Source organism: Phaseolus vulgaris, chromosome 6, assembly GCF_051622355.1.
Source record: "Phaseolus vulgaris cultivar YP4 chromosome 6, ASM5162235v1, whole genome shotgun sequence".
Lineage (NCBI taxonomy): Eukaryota > Viridiplantae > Streptophyta > Magnoliopsida > Fabales > Fabaceae > Phaseolus > Phaseolus vulgaris.
Window position 1 is genome coordinate 195,402 of NC_143503.1, and position 26,033 is coordinate 221,434.

The window sequence follows — 26,033 nt, forward strand, 5'->3', positions numbered from 1 at the left end:
TCCAAGCCGTAACAACCAGAAGAATTCCTCTTGGTGGTGGAAAGACCTGTGCAAGAGTTGTGGTGAGGAAGAAGAAGTAAGTTGGTTTCATAGTGCCACTAGCTGGAAATTGGGGAATGGGGATAGGGTACGTTTCTGGGAGGACGCATGGACTGGCAGTAGGACTTTACGGGATTACTTTCCGAGACTGTTTTCTATATCGCTGAATCAGGAATCAAAGGTGTCTGAGGTGGGAATATGGGAGGACAATGAGTGGACATGGACGTTGGGTTGGAGAAGGTATAGGTTTCAGTGGGAGTCTGAACTAGTAGATGAGCTGCTAAGAGTGATAAGCAGAACCAAACTCATCAGGGAAGAGATGGATTCCCAGAAGTGGGAAGGGGACACATCTGGTGTTTTTTCGGTGAAGACGGCATATGAACGACTTACTAAATCTTCTACAGATGGCCCAAATGCAATCTTTAACTTGCTCTGGCAGATTAAAGCGTATCCTAATGTGCTGGTAACCGCGTGGAGGGCCCTTCTAGACAAACTTCCAACAAAGACAAACTTAATGAGGAGAGGGGTGATGATAAACAACCAATTATGTGTATTGTGTGGGGGTGGCAATGAAACAGTACAACATCTATTTGTGGAGTGTTCGGTAGCTCAACGTGTGTGGAATAGATGCTTTAGATGGATGGGAATTGTCTGTGCTCAACATAGGGAGCTGACATGTCATTTGGAGCAGTTCAGCTTTCAAGCTTTCAATTACAAACAGAATATGGTGTGGAAAGGCATGTGGGTAGCGGTGGTGAGATGTCTTTGGGAGCAGCGAAACACTATAATCTTCAAAAATGGTGTAGTGGATGATGATGAAATTTTTCATCTAGCACAAGTTAGAGCCTGGTCATGGATGAAACATAGGATGTGGTCTTTTAATTACTCTCTTGCGGAGTGGCATCTAAACCCTGTCCAATGTATAAAATGCTAATTCTATCTTCTTTGTAGGGGAGCCAGAAACCATGTGATGGCAATCATATCTTCATGGCAGAACCTAGTAAGATGTTTCCAATACAAAAGTGTAGTATTTTATTGAGTCTGATTCAGGGCACAGGGGGTTACTCCTAAACCATAGCAGATGAGTTAAGCAGGGCGAAAGATGTGAGGGAGGAACTTTTGAAGTCATGATGGTGCCTAAACGGAGGGGAATTAAAGTTTCTGATGGTTTGTCTTTTGAATGTAAGGGGGTAGGTTGTAAAGGGGAAGGGGTATGTCAGATTCAGAGGAAAGTTCAGAAAGGAAGACTTGGATTCAAAAACAAGGTATGACAGTGGACTATGAGATGCCACCCTGTTATGCTATTTGGAGTCGGTGAAAGGGGGAAGTGAGTAGATAATATTCAATAAGGTAGGAGAAGTTTTGTCTTCGGTGGCTTCTGCAACATAGGTACTCTTTAAAACTGCAGATTGGACTTTTTGTGACAGCACATGCTGTTTTTTATCCAGGTGTAGGTATCTCTTTTTTTCTAGGATACATGCGATGCTTCATGCTGATGTTTTTCTAGCTAAACTTTGTATTGTTTATTCTATTGCTTTATTTTATGCATTGTATCTTAGATGACTTTCTTTGTATAAGGGTTGGGACACCCCTGAGGTGTCCCTTTTATTTCATTTATTTGTTGCTGATAAAAAAAAATTGAATTCCATCAATTGAATGTAATATCTGTACTACCATGCCTCTCACACTTATACGGAAACAACCACATCTAGGTTGGTGAACTTTTAATGTAATTTCTCTTTTAACAGTAATTTTTCTATTTTTTTTCTTTTTCAGCAAAAAAATAAAATAATAATTAAAGGAAATACTTCAGGATATTTCAACCCTCGTACAAAAGTCAAAGCCCCGTCACCTGATATCCTATTTTATATGATTTTTACAATCTTTAAAAATTTTAAGATCAAAACCAAACAAATTTATAACAAATTTTTTTCTTTTAACATGCCTTTTAGGGCCATGTGGGTGTAGCCACACCTGTTTAATGTAATTTCACTGAGCATGCCTCTCATAGCTATGTCGGTGTAGCCACACAGGAAAATCTTTAATGAAATTTTCTCTTCTATTGTATCTTTTACCCATTTGGGTTTAGTCACACATTTGTAGACAAACTTCTTATGCAATTATATATAGTTCTACACATAATAAAATATTGCTAATAGAATATACTAAAACTAACTTTATATTTATAATCACATTAATTTTAGTGAATTACAAATTTTATTTTGTTCCTTTTGTCTATATTTTTTTATGGTTTAATGTATTATTTCATCCTATAATTATTAAAAATTTCAATTTGGTCCTTTTTCAAAACCAGGTTAATGTTTCCCCTTAGTCAAAACCACTTAATTGTGTAATGAAAGAGTTAGAGTTGACAATAATATGGTCATACTTCTTAAGGTGATACTATTGAGTGAATACAATGGTTTATTTGTAATTTATTCCAATACTAAAATATTGGAATTGAAGGATGGAAATGGGTGAAACACATGAGGGATGATTTGTGAAAGGGGTTGTTGCGAGAGGATTTGGGAGATGTGAAAACACGTTTTAGGGATTTCAAGTTGGTCAAGGGTGTGTCATGTTTTTCCATGGAGTTTCAACTCGTTTTCTTCAAAGTTAATTATGTTGTTGTTGCAATTGTCCTATTTTACATCCAACACAACACATTCGTGATCTGAACTAGAAGAAAAGAGAACATAACATAACAAAATAATGTTTGTGGGTAATGACAAGGTGCATCAATTTGTCTCGTGGTATAGGTGTCACTAAGGCAAAATTGACTATAGTACCATTTTTTTTATTATGGATTGATGCACAGTGATAAACACGAAGACATTAATCAAATAGTTCATAATTCAACCACATAAAAGTACATGACATCACATAGGTTACACCTAAAACTTTTTTTAACATGCTTTTGTGCTTTAAGCATCTCTAACATGGCCTTGAGTGTTGAGTGTCTTTAGCTCGATCTCGTCCTCGCGCCTTAATCATCTCTAGTTTGTCTCTACATCTAGAGTATTATGTAACTCGATCTCACACCTAAAGTATTGTAGCTTGACCTAATGTCTTAAACATTTAATTCGACCTTATTAGGGATGGCAATAAGGTGGAGTGAGTGTGAATTTGACTATACTCGTCCTTATCCTTGAAGTAAAATTGAACAAGATATCAAGACAAAAGAGAAATTATGTGTTATGAAACCTACTATTGATTTATTAGTAAGTTATAAACTCAAAATCATAAAATGAAAAGGCACCAAAAGCTAACACAATTTCTTTTTTCACGGAGCATTTTATCAAATAGCTACACTGCATTCAACTAGACATTAATACAAACAATTTGTAAACTAAGCACAAGTAGTAAAATGATGACAATTTTGGATTCACAAGACTTTGAACATGACATGCAAAGCTCATAAATAGAAAAACAAATAGTTCTAAGCAAATTCTACTGATTAAAATTGATGAAAGACTCAAAATCAAAACAACACACATGAGCTCATGATTCCAAATGATGCAATTCTAGTTTCAATTGCATGCGCATAGTACCTTCAAGATTTTTTACTTTTGTTTATCTTGAATGGAGTAAGAGATGCAACAAAAAGCATTGAAAAGAAGGTGAAGAGACGTGTATGAGAGATGGAGTTTGGTGTTTAGATTCCTAATGAGGTTAGGCCAACACTTAGGAGGAAGTCTAAAAGAGTCGAGCAAGAAGACTTCTCTAGAGAGGGCTCAAGAACAATAAGAGGCACCAATGATTTTGGCAGCATAACATTTCTTATTCCAATTTGAAAACTACATAGGCAAGCACTCTTATTTATAATGTTTTAGGCACCTAAACTTGTTCCACAAGCTTCTAAACTCCTCTCCACTCACATAATGACATGTGGCACTAGTAACTTGGGGAGCATGCTTCATAATCCTTTGTATTCATATAGTGACATGTGGCACTAACATGTGACACTAGTAACTTGGAGAGAAAGTTTCAAAAATCTAACCATTCACAGTGACATGTGGCAAGGATAACTTGCAGCCCAAGGTTCAAAATACTCTAATGAGAAATGGATAAGTGGCAAAGAGACTTGGAGAGCAAGACACAAGTGGCGCCTTCTTGGAGACTCCCATATGTGGCTTCCTTTCTGGAGTCTTGCAAGATTTTTATAAGGCCATCCAACATGGTTTTTGTTACAAAGCCCAAAATTCTACACTACAGTGCCTAAAACACAAGGCCTAAAATCCTATTCTACTTGGCCCAAAAATAAAGGCCAAAAAATATTCTAAACTCCTTTGTACAATTATTTACAAGGCTAAGAAGAAGAAAAAGACTCTTCAAATATGGGTGTTCCCCTCTAATAGGGCCCAAACTTCTTCAACCTTTCAGCTCAATATGTGATAGTTGGACAGTCTTCCATCAACACCCGCAAGGGTGGATATACTTGTCATTCCTAAACCTCACGCCAACTTTAAGCCTAAAACATAGTTCAACTTCACACTGTAAGTATCTCTATCTCGACTTTACAACTTAAGGATCTTTAGTTTGATTTTGTGTCTTGATCATCTCTAGCTCAACTTCGTGTTCTGAGCAATTATTTATTGACAAACCACTATGTTTAAATATTTGAAAGGCGAACATCATATTTTGCCAAGTGTAAGAATCAAGTTTCAGACATCAAGTTATACCTAGTATAAACATCAAGAGAGCTTTAAGAAGGGTTATTTGTACAAAGACACACTTGAGTTATGTGGTATTCTAATGCATGTTGGGTGTACTCCCTCGTTGCTAGAAGGTCCACCTTTATTTTTATATATATGCGGAAAATAACTCTTAAAAAAACAAGAAGCAAAACGCTATAAGGATTCCAATAGGGTAATGGAAGATTGAGTTGTGGTTGTAGTTTATGAGAAGCGTATATGGTTGTCGAAATATAATCTTGATATTATAATCAATTAAATTGATTCTATATTTTCATTTATTAGTCTAAAATATGGTAATTTAGTATTTTGAAATTATACTTTCTATCATATAATTGAATTATTTCATTGTTGTAAACACACAAAAATTCATCATTTTCCTTCAATTTTTTTCTCTTCCCAACATTATCATTCACCTAAAAACTAATAAATTATTGAAATATCTTTATTGCTGCATATTTATAAATAGTTTTATCATCTATAAATACGCAAATATAAGCAAAGAGAATTAATTCAAAGGAGTAAAAAATATTGTAATAAAGTGAATTTCTGTTAAAATATTTCCTCTCTACCATCTCCTAAAGAAACCAAGTATTCAACATCATATTCAATGGATTTATCTTGTTGAAGTTGTCAAAAGAAAGTGTGAACATTTTCATCAAATTCGAAAAGGAAATAAGACTACATCCAATAGATTATAACGTACTCTTGTCAATTTAATAAAGATTTATTGTATCGTCCCGTATCCGGGCGTTGACTAAGTCAAGGTCAAAGTCAACGACTGAAGAGTCAAAGTCAACGTAAGGCGTCGCCTAGGTGGAGAAACGCCAAGTGCCAGCATCGCCAAGAGGAAGCGTCGCCAGGACAAGGCGTCGCCTAGGTGATGGCGTCGCCCGACCAGGGCGTCGCCAGATCAAACAGTGCTAAAGCAAGGCAATCACGGTGTGGTTCCCCGATACCCATGGGTAGGAAAGACCATGGAGGGAGCGACGCCGTGGGGAGGCCTCAGGTCCCGATAACCCGGGGCAGTGATAAAGAAAAGGAAAAGGTGGCTTCAAGGCCATAGTAATAGTACCAGTGTAGGGCAACCTGACTCGTGAAGTGCTCCTGCCGCCCCAGAGACGCCTGTGGGACAGATACGACTCAAGAGGAAAGTCACGCCTAGGGCAACCGGGTGCAGGGTACAAGAGGAAGGCAGATACGCTCTCAAAGTAAGTGACTAGATAATTGGGGGGCGTGAGTTGGCACCCAAGAAGTCACCCCTAGCGCAGTAGCACTCCCAAGCAGGAGGACTCACACGCAGAAACGTCCCCAGGTGGGCAGAATCGCCCCCAGATGGGGTCACGGCGTCGTGAGGCCCTCCACGTGTACAACAGCCATGTCAGAATGGAAACACCCTTTAGTCAGGTGCCAGGTAATTTAAGTCATTCAATACAGTTTCCCTTTCGAGCATTCAGGTACTATAATGGCTCCCAAGCGTTTCAACGTCTTAAATGCGCTACGTTTTCTAAATTAAATACGCTGATTGAGTGCGTTACGTTTGTAATTAAAGGCGCTTTAAGGCGCTTTAAATGCTTGGGTAGTTTAAATAGCGCGGAGAATGTTGGAAAGAGGGTTCGAACTTTCTGCAAATTTACCAGAGCTCTCTAGTTGCTTGCTCGTGCTTCAACAGTTACGAACAAGGGACTGGGGAATATTGTTGCTTGAGAGAGAGAACACAGACACACAATACACAGTTATTCTTTACCACCTTCAGAGTGCCATACGCGGTGCTCAGAGACGGAGGTGGACAATTTTGGTGTTTCTTGCTAGCTGACTTGAGCGTCGGAGTGCAAACGGCCGCTAGGGCGCCTCTTTGTCCTCTTTTTTGCAGGAATACACAGGCAATCAATGGGAAGGAGTCCCTAGCTGACGGTTGAGGTCGCGCACGAAGACGTCTCGGTCAACCGGACGGAACATTTGACGCCCACCGTGGGGCCGATATAAAACATCAGTCCCATCACAAGTTCGAGAAAATTTACCAAGTTACAGTAACGTTGAAGGAGGTTGGAGTGACAATGGCCCCCACCAGACGAAGCACAGCACGCGCGGCCCCAGCAGAACTATCCATGCAGCAGGTCCTGGAGATAATGAGGGGGCTGCAGCAGGACATGGCGGATTCGAAAATGGAACAGGAACGCATGCAGGCAGACCTTGATGCCTCGCATGAGCGGAACGAAGAGCTCCACCGTGTGAATGAGGAGTTGTGCCAGGGCCTGAGAAATGATCGGAGGCGGCCTGGACATGACGAGATGGAGAACCATTCCCCAACAAGGGAGTTTTCCACTCCTTTCTCGCAGGAGATCCTAGACGTCGCGATCCCGAACACGTTCGCGGGACCCAAGGTGATCTTCACCGGGATGGAGGACCCAGAGACGCACCTTGCTGCGTTTCACACACAGATGGTCCTGATAGGCGGTTCTGATGCTGCCAAGTGCAAGCTCTTCATGAGCACCCTAACCGGGATGGCCATGGACTGGTTCATTAGCCTCCCAGAGGGTCATATCACATCTTTCCGCCAATTGTCGCGATTGTTCAGGGAACAATACTTAGCCAACAAGGCCCCGCCGCCGGTTTCCTACGATCTGTTTGATGTGAAGCAGTATCAGGGGGAGACCCTGAAGGAGTATATCAATCGCTTCGGGGCCCAGGTCGTGAAGGTTGGTACGACAGAGGAGCCTATGATCGTGTACGCATTTGTGAAAGGCGTATGCCCCGGTCCCTTTGGAGAATCCATCATCCGCAACCGCCCTAGGACTTTCGCCGAACTACGGCGTAGGGCAGTAGAGCATATTGCCTCTGAAGGGGAGGTATGTGTGAAGCGCACCAGCGCCGTGCCCTCACGCCCAAGGGGACCGGCGCGAGCCCAACCCGTCAGGGTCAATGAGACCACGAGGGGAAGAAAGAAGCCAGAGGCGAGACGCCCCTACGAGGCCAGAAAGCCCCAGCCCCGGGGTCCAGCAGGAGGCGATCGCCCCGCCAGAGAAAGAGCGAGACCGGCGAGGTACAACTTCGTGTTTGAGTTGAAGGATTTGATCGCCGTGCCTAACATAGCTGAGAGGCGACCGACGACCGGCGAAGACCGACAAGGTGTTAGGGCCCCGTAAAGACTCTTGGTGCGAATTCCACGAGGCTTTCGGGCACCACATTGATAATTGCCTGTCGTTGGGCTACCAGCTAGATGAGCTGGTGAGGACTGGGTTTTTGAAGGACTATGTCGCAGATCCCACAACGACCGCCACCTTGCCGCCGGCGGCGGAAGAACCAGCACACGAGATGCCTGTGCTTGGTGAGGTCCACACCATTGCTGGAGGTTTTTCCGGCGGAGGACCCACCGCCTCCCAGCGGAAGAAATACGCGAGGGGGGTGAATTCAGTCGAAGAGAGGCTCTCAAGGGAGCCGTGGGAGTCGGATATCATGTTCACGAGAAGAGACCTCCGAGATGTGGTACCCCATGACAACGACCCCGTTGTCATCTCAGTTGTCACAGCCGGAAGGAAGGTGCACAGAGTGCTTGTCGACCAAGGAAGTTCGGCAGACGTCATGTTTCTGTCGACCTTTAATAAGTTACGGCTGTCCCCCGATCTGTTGAGTCCCTATACGGGGTGCCTGTACGGGTTCGGGGATAACCAGGTGGAAGTCCGGGGGTACCTGGAGTTGAGGACTACGTTCACCGACGGAGAGGCCTCCTGTACCGAAAGCATCCGGTACCTGGTCGTGAACGCCAACTCCGCCTACAATATTTTGCTGGGCAGACCGGCGTTGAACCGTCTGAACGCGGTATCCTCCACACGCCACATGAAGATGAAGCTGCCAGACCTCAATGGCCAAGTGATAGTCATCAGGTCAGACCAGGAGGAGGCAAGGAAATGCTATGAAAACAGCCTGAAAACGAAGAGAGGCGTGTTCATGGTGTATGAACGTCCGCCGAGCGCGGACACGACGATGGAAGAGGCGACGCCCGCTGGGTTGACGCCTGAAGAGGCCATAGCGGAGAGGGCGATGCCCAAAGCAGATGCGCCTATGGAGGAAGGCCCTGACGACGCGGCGCCCGTGGAAGAGGCGGCGCCCGTCGAAGATGATAGCAGGGAGCAGCCCGCGGCTAACGCCGTAGAAAGGGAGATTGGCGGCAAGACTTTCAAGTTAGGAAGTTCGCTAATCCCAGAAGAACAGGAAGGGGTGGCAGAAGTGATTTCACGCCACCTGGATGCCTTCGCATGGTCCGCCTCGGACATGCCAGGCATCGACCCCGATTTCCTGTGTCACCACCTCAGCATGGACGCCACGGTCCGCCCCGTGCGTCAGAGAAGGAGAAAGTTCAATGAGGAACGACAACAGGTGGTGAAAGACAAAACGGAGAAGCTGCTGAGTGCTGGCCACATTAGGGAGATTCAATACCCTGAGTGGCTCGCCAACGTCGTCTTGGTGAGAAAGGCGAACGGAAAGTGGAGGATGTGTGTTGACTTCACGGACCTGAACAAGGCATGCCCAAAGGACTCGTATCCGCTGCCCAGCATCGACGCCTTGGTAGACAGTGCGTCTGGCAGCAAGGTGCTGAGTTTCCTGGACGCCTTTTCAGGGTACAACCAAATCAAGATGCACCCAAGAGACGAGAGCAAGACTGCATTCATGACTGAGACATGCAGTTACTGCTATAAGGTGATGCCCTTCGGGCTGAAAAATGCAGGCGCCACGTACCAGAGGCTAATGGACAAGGTCTTGGCGCCAATGCTTGGGAGGAATGTGTACGCCTATGTAGACGACATGGTGGTGGCGTCGCAGAATAGGGTGCAGCACATGGCGGACCTGGAGGAGTTGTTCAACACAATATCTAAGTACTGCCTCAAGTTAAACCCCGAGAAGTGTGTTTTCGGGGTAGAGGCCGGTAAGTTCTTGGGTTTTCTGCTCACCGAGAGGGGGATAGAGGCGAACCCCGACAAATGTGCGACTATTATCGCCATGCGGAGCCCGACGTCGGTAAAGGAGGTGCAACAGCTGACAGGGCGGATGGCGGCGCTCTCGAGGTTTGTTTCCGCCGGAGGAGAGAAGGGGCACCCGTATTTCCAGTGCCTCAAGAGAAACAGTCGTTTTGCATGGACTGATGAATGCGAAGCGACTTTCATTAAGCTGAAGGAGTACCTGGCGACTTCACCGGTCCTCTGCAAGCCGGTAGCGGGCGTGCCCCTCCGGTTATATTTTACTGTAACGGAGCGGGCCATCAGTTCCGTGTTGGTCCAAGAGCAGGACCGGAGTTAGAAGCCCATCTATTTCGTAAGCAAGGCCTTACAGGGAGCTGAGACAAGGTACCAAGCGCTAGAGAAGGCGGCGCTGGCGGTAGTGTTCTCTGCTAGGAGGCTCCGTCATTACTTCCACAGCTTTACGGTGGTGGTGATGACCAACCTCCCTATACAGAAAGTGCTGCAGAAACCCGATGTGGCAGGAAGAATGGTGCGCTGGGCGGTGGAACTGTCAGAATTCGACATCCAGTACGAGCCTAGAGGATCCATCAAAGGGCAGGTGTACGCAGATTTTATAGCGGAACTGTCGCCTGGAGGTGAGCAAGAGGTGGAGGTGAGTTCGCAGTGGCTGCTCTCGGTTGATGGCTCTTCCAACCAACAAGGGAGCGGTGCGGGAATAGTCTTGGAGGGACCCGACGGCATACTGATCAAGCAGGCCCTGCGCTTTGCTTTCAAGGCAAGCAACAATCAGGCAGAATATGAAGCCCTGATAGCAGGAATGCTCCTGGCCAAGGAGATGGGCGCACAGAACCTCCTGGTGAAGAGCGACTCCCAGCTGATTACGGGGCAGGTGTCGGGTGAGTTCCAGGCGAAGGACCCACAGATGGCGGTGTACCTGAAATACGTCTAGTTGTTGAAGGGAGCATTCAACGCTCTTGAGCTAATACATGTCCCGAGGGAGCAGAATGCCAGAGCTGACCTGCTTGCAAAGCTGGCCAGCTCAGGCAAGGGGGGTAGACAGAGGACAGTGATCCAGGAGACTCTCAAAGCTCCGCGTAGATTCGTGGAAGACAACAGGGTGGATGTCCTCCAGGTTTATACATCTAGGGGAAGGCCAAGGAGTCATTGCTCTTTGACACAGGATACGCAGAGGGCGCCCCGCATCAGCACATACGCGGACGCGCCCGAAGAAGGGCAGATGCAGGTATCTGTTCTGACCAGGGGAGACACCTGGATGACCCCCTACAAGCGATACCTGGCGGATGGGGGTCTCCCAGTGGAGCCTGAAGAAGGTAAAAAAGTCAAAAGAAATGCCGCGAGATATACTTTGGTGGATGGTGTGCTGTTCAGGCACGGTTTCACTCACCCTATCCTAACATGCGTCAGTGGCGATGAGTGCACCAGGATAATGGTGGAGCTACACGAAGGTATCCGCGGGAGCCACGTAGGGGGAGGATCCTTAACCTCCAAGGTAATACGCACAGGTTTCTTCTGGCCAACAGTGAAAGAGGACTGCGCACGGCACGCCCAGCGGTGTAGGCAATGCCAAAAGCACGCTGACTGGCACAAGGCGCCGCCAGAAGAGTTGCGGTCCATATACAGCCCGTGGCCTTTCCATACGTGGGGAATCGACATCCTGGGCCCCTTCCCACTGGCGATCAGGTAGATGAAGTATTTGATCGTTGCCATCGAATACTTCACCAAATGGATAGAGGCAGAGCCCGTGGCCCAAATCACAGCGCACAAAGTACAACATTTTGTGTGGAAGAACATTGTGTGCCGTTTTTGCGTACCTAGGCGGTTGATATCCGACAACGGAACCCAATTCGCCAGTCAACAGTTGAGAAACCTATGTGCTGAGGTAGGCATTAAACAGGTGTTTGCATCAGTTGAGCACCCTCAGACTAATGGGCAGGTAGAATCGGCAAACAGAGTTCTGCTGAGAGGGTTAAAAAGAAGGATAGAGAAAGCCAAAGGGGCGTGGGCGGAAGAGGTACCAAGGATCGTATGGGCCTATCACACCACACCCCAATCCTCTACTATGGAGACGCCTTTCAGTTTGGTTTACGGGTCGGACGCGATGATCCCGGTAGAAATACATGAGAGCTCGCCACGTTTTCAAAACTTTGTGGCGGAGGAATCCAATGAAGAGAGGCGGGTAAACCTGGATCTGCTAGACGAGGCCAAGGAAGAAGCTAGAATAAAAGCTGAAGCGACGAAGAGAAGAGTAGAGCGGCAATATAGCTCTAAGGTGAAGCCGCGACAGTTTCAGGTCGGCGACCTAGTGATGAGAAAAGCTTACCCATACGAGTTGGAGAATAAGCTGTCTCCCAAGTGGACCGGACCTTTCAGAGTTACTGAGGCTAAGGGCAACGGTTCGTACAACCTGGAGACTTTAGATGGAGGTCCTATTCCACGCAGTTGGAATGCAGCCAACTTAAAATTTTATTTCAGTTGACTTATGTAACCAGTTATGTAACAGTTTAGTTGAAGGGGACGCTCTTTTTCCCTCTCGGGGGTTTTTTTAATGAGGTCACCCTAATAAAGGTAAAACCAATTTGAGAAAAAGAAGTGCCTTGGTTCTTAGCCTGTATTTTTCTCCATTTGAAGTAAGGGAAGGCGTCGCCAAGAGAGAAGGCGTCGCCTAGGTCTAGGCGTCGTCAAGAAAGAAGGCGTCGCCTGGAGGGAGGCGGGAGCCGTGGATGAGCAGGGCAAAGGAAAACGCGCAATATGCGAAATGTATGCAGAGTAAAGTGACGTTGCAAAAATCAATTGATATAGAAAAAGTTGGTGTTACAAGCAATGTTCAATACAATTGAAGTAGCCCAAATGGGGCGAATATTACAACTCGTGCAAGTCATAAAAGAGCCACTTTTCAGTAGTCATCAGAATCAGCACTGGAGGAAGGCGAAGCCCCTTTCCCAGTCCGCAGAGCTCGAGTAAGTCGTGTCCTCCTTTCTTGGTTTATTTTCGAACCTGCACCAAGAGAGATAAATGTGTCAGAGATACCATGAAGCAAGACATGCACGTACAGAGAACAACAAGGGCCGGAGTTTCTAGGGCAGCGACTCTTACATATGTACTTTTCGAGAGTCCCAACGTTGAACTCCAGGCTGATCAAAGTGGCAGAGTCAAAACCTCCCGCCTCAGCAAGAAGCCGACAAGCTATTTGATCATTTGGAGCCAGCTTCTTGAAGGGTGTGGTTTTGAGGGCCCTCGTCTCTCTCACCCAATACAGCGGAAACCCATCCAGAGCGTCGGGAACAAGATCAGTATGGCAGATCTTGAAGAACCGACCCTTCCACCCGGAGAACGCGCTTAGGAAGGGTGTGAAGAGAACTCTCCCGGGTACATTACTGAGAGTTACCCAGAGGTTGTGTCTCTGCCTCTTCACCTCAAAGAAGTGAAGAAATAGGTCAACCGAGGGTGCACAACCCAGAAACCCGAAGAGAATGTCGAAGGCTTTGACAAAGGCCCAGCTGTTGGGGTATAACTGGGCCGGAGCAACGTTGATCTCCGACAGCAGTTCCTTCTCGAACCGGGAAAAGGGTAGGCGCATTCCGATGGTCTTGAACACCACCTGGTAAAAGTAAAAGAAAGGGACCCCTTCGTTGGCCCGTTCGTCTCCACACACTGGCTCCCCTAGAGTGCAAAGGAGCACAGCGATGTTGTCATCATGCCTCCTCGCGAAGGCCCGGTGGTCATAAGAACACGAATCCCCTTTGTGCTCCCTTATGGCCCTGGTAGCGAGTAAGCATGAACACTCATCAAGAGGTTCTCTCGAGGCCCAAGGGTATAAGTCCTTAGGACTGACCCTGGACGAAGCAGCATGAGAAGACATTCTTTAACAAGATCAGGGATTGTCAAGGGTGTAGGGGCTGCCGGAAACGCAAGAGTCGAGCGATGGGAGCGAATGCTGGAACAACCCTTCGTGAGAAAAGAAAGGGTGCAAGAAATAAGGGTGCAAGAGGAGAGAGCGTAAGTAGGTTACGAAGAGTGGGAAAATGATGAGGATAGTTTCGGAGTTTGAAGAGTTAAATAAAGCGGTTAGAGCGCCAAACGACGCGAATGGATGCACCGCACGATCAAGCCACGTGGCAGAAGATGAGAGGCTGACCCTGGCACCGCTGGTTAAAATCTGAGAACGTCGTATCAACAGAATACCCAGTGGTACGATGTGCCGTCGAAAGTGGGTCAGGGGCACAACAGGAGTCAGAACTCAGTGAAATGACTGGATGTCCCATCAGCCATACCGAAAGCGCCACGTGGATCAATTTGAATGACAGAACGTCTCATCAGCTATACAGGGAGCGCCTCGTGGAAGATACGAGGAGAGCCTTGCGCTCTTCGCTGCCCCAGGCATCGACCAAGCCCAAGGTCAAAGTCAATGTCAAGATTAGGGACGACGCCCAAGGCGACACTAGCATGAGACGCCCGAGGCGTCGCCTGGAATGACATAAAGGACGACGCCAGCATGAGACGTCGCGGGCGTCGCCAACCCCAAATATCAGCAGGACCGTCTCCCCGATACCCACAGGTAGGAAAGACTGTGGAGGGAGACGGGATTGAAGGGGGCAGAGTTAGTTGCCGGTGTTATCTCCCCGATACCCACGGGTAGGAAAGACTGTGGAGGGAGATAAGATCGCCAAACGCCAACGAAGTGCTGGCAGGGTGTTCCCCGATACCTATGGGAAGGAAAGACCATAGAGGGAACGACCCCCCCCCCCCCCCCCAAAGCACTCGACGTTTTAGACACCCGGGGACGATACGGTGCTGCTGTAGCAGGCCTCTCCCTAGGCGTGGGCACCGGGGCTAAGGATCAAGGAGAGAACCGTTGCGGTGTTAGAGACACCCCAAGGACGATACGGCGTCACTAGGTGAGCCTCTCCATGGGCGTGAGGGTTGGCACGCGACCTTTCCCGGTCATACAAAGCCGCCCAACGAAGTGAAAGAAGCGAGCATAATGCAAACAAGACAACCGAAGCATAAGAAGGCAAAAGATGAGAATAAGATCGCACAAGCAGAATCGTATATGGCAAAGACACAAAAGCAATCATACGAACACCCAAATTGGTAACAAGAGTACGGATGGTTCAAAGAATTACAAGTTTAAACAGAGAAAGTCAAAAGCAAGCGTAAAGAATAAAGGAATTAAGCTTGAAGGTGAAGGTGGCGGGTGAGAGATAGCGGTTCAGTCATCCACGTCCATGGGCACGACTTTCCCGTCGACGACATGGTGCATGGGGTCGCAGTTCGAAATATTGATGCCAGGGTTCTCGCAGGACGCCTGGGTCAGAGCCTCCTGGAATCCCTCCTCGAAAGTACCCGCCATCTCCTGGATAAGGGACTTTTTCTCCTTCTCTAGCTCCTCAACGGCGGCATCCCTAGAGGTCACCTGCTTCTCCAGAGCCTCTTTCTCCACGCGAAGCCGACTGACCTCGACCTGTAATTTGTCGTAGTCAGCCCGAAGAAGGTCCATAGCTTTGGCCTGGGTGGCCATTTCCCCCTCCATCCGCTCCGTCTTGTCAGCCTGCTCACGACAACGGTCCATTAGGTCCTTTTGAATTTCTGCATCAGCTTTGAGCAATTCCTGAAGGCCTGTTACCTGGACTTGGAGGGCGACTTCACGAGTATAAAAGCCAGCCTGGAGCTCCAATGCCTCTGCCAGTTGCCTCTCAGTTTCTGCTTTGGACTCTTGCGCTTGCTTCAAAGAGGTTTGGTAGGTTTCGTTCTGGCGCCCCAGGGTCCTCATTTCCTCCTCCAGAGTAGTAGCCTTTGTTTCTAAGGCCTGGAGAGTTTGAGCTTGCATGACCGCATTTCTGGCCTGGGCGCGCCATTCAAGGGCCACCGCCAAGAAGGCCCCCAAGTAGAAGGGCATGCCTTCCTTCCTGTCGGTGCCCTCTGGCAGGGTCTCGCCACTGAAGCCCCTCATTAGATGCATAATCGGAGGAGGGATGGCGATGAAATCAGGGGCGGCAGCGACGGAAGCAGGGGAAGCAATGGCTTCTGTCGGCGGCGGAGGCGGGGCAGATTCGGCGCCTTCGCCCCTTTCCTCTTGGAGTGTCATGGGAGGGAGTGAGGTCGCACTTGGGGGGTTGTCCATGAAGGGGTTCCCTCCCTGGGGCGACGCCTCTACCAAAAGAGGAACCCGCGCAGATTTTCTTCTTCTGAAGGGTGCCACGCCTTCTGAGTCCTCATCATCGGATAGAATCTCCAAAACCCGTTTCCCTTTGTCAAGGGGGGTTGGAGCCGGTGACGAGGCCGCGGCTAGGGGAACAACGGTGATGGGTAGAGGAGAGTGAGGAGTCTGAAGTGCTGCAAGGCTGTGTGGAGATGACGGAGGTGAACTCAGGGGAGCCTCGGCGGTGATCGGAGGAGGCGGTGACAGAGTCGGTGGGGGAACCGGATTGGCAGCAGGGGTGGAGGAGGCGCCCGCCTTGGCGGCACGTGCCTCCTTCATTGCTTTCGCCAACATCATTCTCTTAGAAGCGCCCATCACTGATCCTACATCAAGGCAGACCAAATCGCAAGAATTAGGACCAAAGCAGCTATGCAAAATTACAACACACATGGAGGCGTGAAATGCAAATAACATGGCACAATATAAAACGAGCATAATAGTCTGGGGGAACAAACGTTCGATAGCAGGCTGTTCACAACAAGAAAGATGAGGGGAAAGCCCCTTACCAAAGTAGGTGGTCAGGGCGTGAGCATTGTACTCGCTAGCGACCAGCTTCAAGGTATCAAAAACAATCCCCAACCCGGCCAACGCTTTGCTTACCTCCCTATCGGCGGGAGATAGCTCTTCCAGGGTTTTTTGCCCTGAGCAGTTTAGGGCGCTCCGTCCAGTAAAGGGGGAAGCCATCCAAAGCTGTGGGATCGTGCTTGGCGCTGCACACCCTGAAGAACTTCCCTTTCCAGTTCTTGTAAGAATTTTGGAAAAGGGAGAGGAGGATCCTGCCGCGATCCCGGAAAAGCTTACCCAGAAGCTCTTCCCCTGCTTCTTCACCTCAAAGAAATGCAGGAAGACATCTACAGAAGGGGGGATACCCAGGTGTCCACAAAGAATTTGGAAACCCCTCACGAATGCCCAGCTGTTGGGATGGAGCTGGGCGGGGGCAGTATTGATTTCAGTGAGAAGTTCCCGTTTGAAGGGGTTGAATGGGAGACGCACTCCTACGCGTTTGAACACGGTCTGGTACATGAAGAAGAAGGGTTTCCCTTTCCTAGGTCTGTCGTCCAAACAAACAGGTTCCCCAGGCCTGTCGGGACGGACGGATATGTGGGCGTCGTGTGTGCGGCAGAAGGCGTTAAAGTTGTACAAATGGGGATCCCCAAGGTGAGCTTCCAGGTCCTGGAAGGAAGTCAGGCTGGTGCATTCGCTCAGGAGCTCGTCGGGGGCCCAGGGGTAGAAGGCTTTGTAGTTGGACTTGGGGGTCATGGGGGATGAATCAAGCTCCGCGTTCGCGCGCGTCATGGTGTAAACAAATAGCTGGAGAAAGAAGAGAAGAAAAAGGGTTTAGCAAGTGTAGCCATGGCAGGAAGGGGAGAGAGCCCCAGGAAACATCACCCACGCGAGCAAACTCAGAGGGGGAAGAAGAAGTGGAGAAACGCAGTAATGCATGAATAACAACAGTCCCAGGCAGTTCAATGAATCATATAATGCGACGAAAGGGAAGAGTCGTGAGTACTCAAAATCGTACCTTTGCTATTGGAGTGGAGGCGGTAGAAGAGCGCAGGAAAGAGAGAATCGCAATTGCAGAGAAAAGGGTTTGAAGGCGATGAACAGTGCGGAGATACAGAGAGAATGAATGTAACAGTAGGGTGAGCGCGGGGTTTGGAGTAACTTAAACGTTACATTCCGCAACTCAAGAGGCGCTAACTGAGGGCCGTGAGATCGTACCACGTGTCAAAGGATCAATCGTCTCAGGGAAGCGCAAGGGTCTCTAGAGGTTGGCCGTGAGATGGACCACGTGGCGCGCGATCAAGGGTAGCCCCAAAAGGTGTTATTATCATCATTTCAGAGGAGGTCCAATCAGTCAGTAAGAGCGCTCCTAGGGTTCAGAGAGCGTCCGTCAACAATTCGAGACTTGTTGAGTCAGCAGGGAATGACACGTCATCAGGATGGCACGTGGACGGTGTGGGCGAGGCTTTAGTCTTTACGCTGAAGACAAGTCTTCAGCTTAAGACTGGGGGGCTTGTGTACCGTCCGTATCCGGGCCTTGACTAAGTCAAGGTCAAAGTCAACGACTGGAGGGTCAAAGTCAACGACTGGAGAGTCAAAGTCAACGTAAGGCATCGCCTAGGTGGAGAAACGCCAAGTGCCAGCATCGCCAAGAGGAAGCGTCGCCAGGACAAGGCGTCGCCTAGGTGATGGCGTCGCCTAGGTGATGGCGTCGCCCGACCAGGGCGTCGCCAGATCAAACAGTGCTAAAGCAAGGCAATCACGGTGTGGTTCCCCGATACCCATGGGTAGGAAAGACCATGGAGGGAGCGACGCCGTGGGGAGGCCTCAGGTCCCGATAACCCGGGGCAGTGATAAAGAAAAGGAAAAGGTGGCTTCAAGGCCATAGTAATAGTACCAGTGTAGGGCAGCCTGACTCGTGAAGTGCTCCTGCCGCCCCAGAGACGCCTGTGGGACAGATACGACTCAAGAGGAAAGTCACGCCCAGGGCTACTGGGTGCAGGGTACAAGAGGAAGGTAGATACGCTCTCAAAGTAAGTGACTAGATAATTGGGGGGCGTGAGTTGGCACCCAAGAAGTCACCCCTAGCGCAGTAGCACTCCCAAGCAGGAGGACTCACACGCAGAAACGTCCCCAGGTGGGAAGAATCGCCCCCAAATGGGGTCACGGCGTCGTGAGGCCCTCCACGTGTACAACAACCATGTCAGAATGGAAACACCCTTTAGTCAGGTGCCAGGTAATTAAAGTCATTCAATACAGTTTCCCTTTCGAGCATTCAAGTACTATAATGGCTCCCAAGCGTTTCAACGTCTTAAATGCGCTACGTTTTCTAAATTAAATACGCTGATTGAGTGCGTTACGTTTGTAATTAAAGGCGCTTTAAGGCGCTTTAAATGCTTGGGTAGTTTAAATAGCGCGGAGAATGTTGGAAAGAGGGTTCGAACTTTCTGCAAATTTACCAGAGCTCTCTAGTTGCTTGCTCGTGCTTCAACAGTTACGAACAAGGGACTGGGGAATATTGTTGCTTGAGAGAGAGAACACAGACACACAATACACAGTTATTCTTTACCACCTTCAGAGTGCCATACGCGGTGCTCAGAGACGGAGGTGGACAGTTTTGGTGTTTCTTGCTGGCTGACTTGAGCGTCGGAGTGCAAACGGCCGCTAGGGCGCCTCTTTGTCCTCTTTTTTGCAGGAATACACAGGCAATCAGTGGGAAGGAGTCCCTAGCTGACGGTTGAGGTCGCGCACGAAGACGTCCCGGTCAACCGGACGAAACATTAATAATCAAATTTAGAATCAAAAGTCTTATTTAGAAAGAAAAAGAAAAATGATACACATGAAATTTTATTGTAATTTATATGCAAGTTGAACATACAATCACACTGGCATATTAGACTTGTTAGTTTGTTTATGAAAATGAATTTTGTAAATGAACGACATTTATTAACTCAATTCTACTTAAAATTAAACACCAAGCAGAAGAAAATTCTAAAAAAATATTCACAACAATCCATAAACAAGTAAAACAGCTTGATGCTCTACTGCTCTACAAAGACAACCCATATAACTAATATAACCCAAACTGAAAAATATCAAAGTATAATATAATATGTGACAAAATATAATATGTCTAAATGTGGCACCTTCATGACTATGGGAGAGTGGGAAACTGATCCAAAACACACCCCTAACTAGCTAGCCACACAAAAGCTACACACTACATCTAGTGCTAACCCTCTATGGGACCAGAATCAAAATCATTTTCATCATAAACGGCTTTCACATTGACTCTTTTCTCATTGTCATTGTGAGAGCAAGGAGAAACCTTTCGAACCTCGTCATTCATGCTCCTGGCAGTTTTTTTATTATTTGACTTTCTGTTCTTGAATTTAACTTTAATGGTTTCGATATCGTTTCCATTTCCATTTCCTTTCAAACCTTGTCCATGTTCAAGTGCTTCTACCTCAACACTCTTCTCCACATTGTCAATCTGAGAGCAATGACAAGCCTTTCCAACCATGGCACTCTCAACAGTTTTCTTCTTTAATTTAATGCTAATGGATTCAAATCCATTTCCATTTGCAGCAGAAGTTAAAACTACAGAAAAAAGACACCCTTCTTGTCCCTGTTGATTAATCTGTACCCTGCTACCATCTTCCTCCACTTTATTCCCCATCAAGTCTTTAGAGATAGGAAAAGCAGAGGGCTCAGGATTGATTCCATTATCCAATGGTTTGGCATGAATCTTATTTGAACTGTCATTTTGAAAAGGTGAAACATATCTAACACCAACCTGAACTGTATTGTTTTGAACTTCAGGTTCTGATTTCTTGAGTTTGAATATACTGGTTTTGGGGCCAACATCAGTCTCTTGCAACTCATCCTCGACAGCCTTCTTTTCCATGGACTTAATCTTTCCATTTTCCAGCTGCATATCTTCAACAAATCCAATGTCATAGCCATCACAACATGGCTTAGGATCAATCTTCTCCTTGTGCTCAACTTGAGCCTCACACTTCATTGACCTTCTTTTCTTTTTGGTTTTGATCTTTTCAACTGCAGTTTGATCTCCCTTCCCTGCACTGCCATAACAACACAACTCAGGATCAATATTGTCACCTTGAGGTTCACGCTTCTTGTGTTTGAATTTACTAGTTTCGGCATCATCGTCATCATGATTCTCCAGTATCTTATCCTCAACTACTTTCTTCTTTTCCTTAGATTTAAGTTTTCCACTTGCCGGCAACTTGTCTTTACCAAATCCTATGTCAAAGCCAAAACAATTCGACTTATGATCAATATTTTCCTCGTTGTCACCTACAGGATGATGCTTCTTTGACCTTTTCCTCCTTTTGGATTTGATCTTTTCATGACAGCCCAATTCAGCATGAATCTTGTCATTGTCACCTTGAGGCTTATGCTTCTCCAAGCTACTCTTCCTTTTGGATTTGATCTTTCCAATTGCAATTTCATCTGCATTCTCCTCCAAATTGTCCTGCATGAATTTTCCAGTTGCACTTGTAAAAGCATCAAAAGCGGAAAAATAACATTTTTCACATTCTGGTTTTAAGCTTATTTTAGAGATAATTTTTTTTCACAAGTCTTCCCATTGCTATTTTCAAGTAAACAAAAATTGTTTCTCCATATTTAGACACTACCAAACATGGTATTAAGGTCACTTACTCCCTTCGTCCCATGGACTCCTTTCTTCTCGTTATTGGTTGTCATGTTTGCAGTTATAATTTCACTACCACTCCTTTTGAAATTAGGTTCAATCAAAATCTTTCTGTTATCAGCTTCTTCATTCTTCCTCAGGGGCTTCCTTACATCAACCACACTTCCTTCTTCCGGGGCCGGCAGAGCTAAAATACCTTTCCCATTGCCCTGCATCAATTTTTCAATAGCACTCTTAAAATCCTTTTTCATTTTGGTTTAGCTTGTTTAAGGGGGGAAAATACACATTTTTTTCACATAGTTTATCATCGTTGGTTTAAATATACAAACCGAACAAGTAATTGAGGTCACTTACTCCCTCCTTCTCGTGGCCATTCTGGAAGTGTGCAAAGGACAATGGAACCTTCTCATGCTTTTCAGGTGTACTCTTCCCATTACTGGTTTTGGAATTTCCAGTTCCAAATTCGTTGCCACTCCATGGTAAATCAGATTCAATCAAACTCTTTCTGTTGATATCAGTTGGTTCTTTCATCAGCTTTGGCTTCTGTATGATAATCAGATTTCCTTCTTTCAGGAAAGACAGAGGTAAAATGGTTGTTTTAGCAGCAATTCCATCTCCAATACCTTTTCCATTATCCTGCATAAGTTTTTCCACAAGCACATGAAAAGGTAACTGAAAGCATATTTCTAATTTTGGTTCAGCTTATTTTAAAGGGGAAAAACACATTTTTTTTCACTAGTTTCGCATTAGCTATTTTCAGATTAACAAACTGTTTCATCATTCTTAGGCATTACCAAACATGCTATTTAGGTCACTTACTCCCATCATCCCATATTCACTCTGAAAATATGAGGAAAACTCTGGAATGTTCTCAATGTTTACTGATGTTTTCATTCCATTACTGGTTTCGGTGTTTCCAGTTCCAATTTCATTGCCACTACTTTGCAAATTGAAAAAATATTTTCTGTTTTATTCAATCTGTCTTTCATCTATAGCAATGATACATATATATAACCATAGCATTAGAACCGTACAGAACCGTACAGATTCTTTTTCTAACATAACATCTGTAATTAAGCCTAATTATAGACCCATTAATAGTGATTATATTCCTATAATTAAGTCTAATTATAGACTCATTAATAGTGATTATATTCCTGTAATTAAGTCTAATAATGATTTTGTCCGGTAATATCCCCTCAAGTTGGAGCATGTAAGTCTTGAATGCCCAACTTGACCAAGATGGCTCCAAACTTTTTAGCACCGAGAGCTTTGGTGAAAAGGTCAGCTAGTTGTGTATGTGTGGGCACATAGGATGGAAGAAGGCACTTGTGAATGATTTCATCTCGAACAAGGTGGCAGTCAACTTCAATGTGTTTGGTGCGTTCGTGGAAGACCGGGTTTTTAGCAATGTGAAGTGCTGCTTGACTATCACAATAAAGACGAATTGGGTCAGGATGAGGAACATGTAGAGAAGCGAGAATGTCTTTAATCCACTTTAATTCTCGGGTGGTCTTAGCCATTGATCGATATTCAGCCTCAGCAGAGGAGGCAGAAACCGTTTGTTGTTTCTGGGTTTTCCAAGAGATTAGGGAAGTGCCGAGTTGAATAAACCATCTGGTGAGAGATTTCCGTGTCAGTGGACAACTTGCCCAATCAGAATCACACCACCCAAAGAGTTGTAAGTTGTTCTCTCGAGGTAGGAGTATTCCTTGTCCAGGATGCCCCTTTAAATATCGAACAACACGAAGAGCAGCTTGCCAATGCTCGGAGCGTGGATTTTACATAAATTGAGATAAAGCTTGGACACTGTAGGCAAGGTCAGGTCGAGTGAAACACAAATAAATTAACCTCCCAACAAGTCTACGATAAGTAGCCGGGTCAGAAAGAAAAGAACCAGTAGTGAAGCTCAATTTGTGATTTTCTTCACATGGTGTAGTGGCGGGCTTCGCACCCAACAATCCGACTTCAGTAATGATATCTAAGGCATATTTCCTCTGACAAAGGAAGATTCCGTTGGGGGAGCGAGCAACTTCAACCCCCAGGAAGTACTTGAGGCGGCCTAAATCTTTCATATGAAAGCATTGATTTAAGTAGCCTTTAAAACATTGGATGGCAGTACCATTATTCCCTGCAATCACAAGATCATCAACGTAGACTAGCACAACCAACTGTATGTCATTATTATTGAGAGTAAACAGGGAATGATCCTTCGGGGATTGTTGGAAGCCGTAACGAGTGAGAGAAGAAGATAGTTTAGCAAACCAACACCTGGGGGCCTGTCGGAGGCCATATAGAGACTTTTGAAGCTTGCACACTGCCCCTGGTTGAGATTCTTGGAAGCCAGGAGGGAGTTTCATATAAACCTCATCATCAAGATCACCATGGAGAAACGCATTGTGAACGTCCATCTGATGAAGCTCCCAATCTTTTGCGGCTGCTACTGCTAGAGTTGTGCGAATGGTTACCGTCTTTACGACAGGAGAAAACGTCTCGTTGTAATCCAAACCCTCCACTTGATGATTGCCAAGAATTACCAATCGAGCCTTGAATCTTTCAATTGTTCCATCCGAGTTGTATTTGATTTTGTAGATCCATTTACACCCAAGTGCCTTCTTTCCAGGAGGGAGAGCGGTGAGTTTCCAGGTGTCATTGAGTTCGAGAGCATGAATCTCCTGTGCCATAGCATCACGCCACCGGGGTTCTCGGACCGCTTGAGAAAAGAACAGGGGTTCCTGCTCGGTGTGTAAAGAGGCAAGAAAACTTTGATGATGTTTAGAAAAGGAATCACAATTCACAAAATCATGTATAGGATACGAAACACCTGAGGATTCTGTTGAAGGAGGTGACGGAACAGAGGGGCTTGACGGTATCGTGGTGGCTGCGACAAAATCGCGTAACCGTACGGAAGGCAGCTTCGCGCGATGCCCTCGCCCATGGGGAACCGCGCCCGTCAGCGGTGGTGAAGAAACCGACGGCGCCGTCTCCGTCGGACGCGGCGGTGGATCCGCAGGTAGCGTCGAGGCTTCTATACACGGATCGGAGTCGTTGATAGTGTGGTCGAAGTCATCTGTGAGGGTAGCATCCTCCTTGGCTGGGATGGGAGATGCAATGGGTTGGTTGACGATGCATTCATCTAGGTTTGAGGAGGCAACTTCATGAAGAAAATGTGGGTCCGTTCCAGTTTCTAAAGAGTTGGCAATAATTGGGTTTTGCAATGGTGGTGCAGTGTCCATCTTTTTGGCTTCAAAATATGGAAATTTATTTTCGAAAAAATGTACATCACGAGAGACAAAGAAAGTTTTTGTTTCCAAATCAAATAATTTCCATCCTTTTTGGCCATATGGATACCCGACAAACACACATTTTCGGCTACGACTATCAAATTTATCCCGCTGTCTATTTTGATTATGAGCATAACATAATGAACCAAATACTCGTAAGTGCGCGTAACTGGGTACACATCCATGGATCACTTCATAAGGGGTTTTTTCTTTTAGAATGGAGGATGGTGTGAGATTGATTAAGTAGCCTGCAGTCAAAACGCATTCCCCCCAAAATTTAATGGGAAGATTGCCTTGAAACCGTAATGACCGAGCAACATTCAGAATATGCCGATGCTTGCGTTCGACGCGTCCATTTTGTTGCGTGGTCCCGACACAGGAAGTTTGGTGAAGGATACCTTGTTGAATGAAATATTGTTTTAGACACATGAATTCGGTTCCATTGTCAGAGCGAACCATTTTAACACATTTGTTGTATTGCCTCTCAACGAGTGTGAAATTTTTTTTCAAAGTCACTGATACCTCTGTTTTTTCTTTTAACAAATAGATCCAAACTGCCCGTGAACAATCATCCACAATTGTCAAAAAATATGAAGCACCACAGGATGAAGGAGTTTTATAAGGTCCCCATAAGTCACAATGAATTAAATCAAAAATATTCAAAGCTTGATGCGCACTTAAGAAAAACTTATCTCTCGTTTGTTTCGATTTTTCACAAACTTCACAAACTTTATTCAACTCATCACGAGTACATTTCCCACTTATATCAGGAAGCATTTGCACAATCTTAAATGACGGATGTCCTAATCTTTGGTGCCAAAGTGCTAGTTGATTTTCCATCTTGACATGACATGCTTGAGTCTTCCGTACCCCACGATACCAATAAAGCCCATTTTTCCGTTCACCTGCTCCAATCAGCGTCCTCGAAGTGCGGTCCTGTATAATACACAATTTATCAGTGAATGTTACAACACAATTTTCTTCATCCGTCAATTGAGGTACTGAAAGTAAATTGCATTTTAATTTGGGAACATAAAGGACATTTTTCAATTCAAGTCCTTCTTCAAGAGTCACTGTTCCCTGTTCGCAAGCTAGAACACGTTCACCATCGGGTAACCCTACGGGGCACCCTTGTATAGTTTCCTTTTCACTCAAATTTTCCAGTGACCCGGTCATATGGTTTGATGCCCCACTGTCAATAATCCACAAATCCCAAATGCTCTTACCAGTCATTTTCTCTGATTCATTTGATTTTTGTTTGCTGATCATATCAACCAGTACCTTCCATTGTTCATTGGTCAGACCTGCCATCTCAAGTTTCTTGTCGTCATTGTTGGTTTGAATGTTGCTTCCACTAGTGTGTGCCACATTTGCACGTGTCGGGTTACCTTTGTTTCGCATCCCTTGGCGTCCCCTGCCGTTCCATTTGCCTTCACTTTTTGGTTTGTCACCCCACCATTCGGGATATCCGATCAATTGGAAGCATCCCTTCATGTCATGACCATTTTTACCGCAATGACTGCACGTCATTAATTTTTCTACCATATCTCTACGCCCTTTTTCTTTGTAGTTGGCCTGCATCGCGAGACCCACGACCAACCCCCTTTCTTCCGTTGATTTGGCCATCATTCTCACTCTTTCTTCTTGTACCAACAT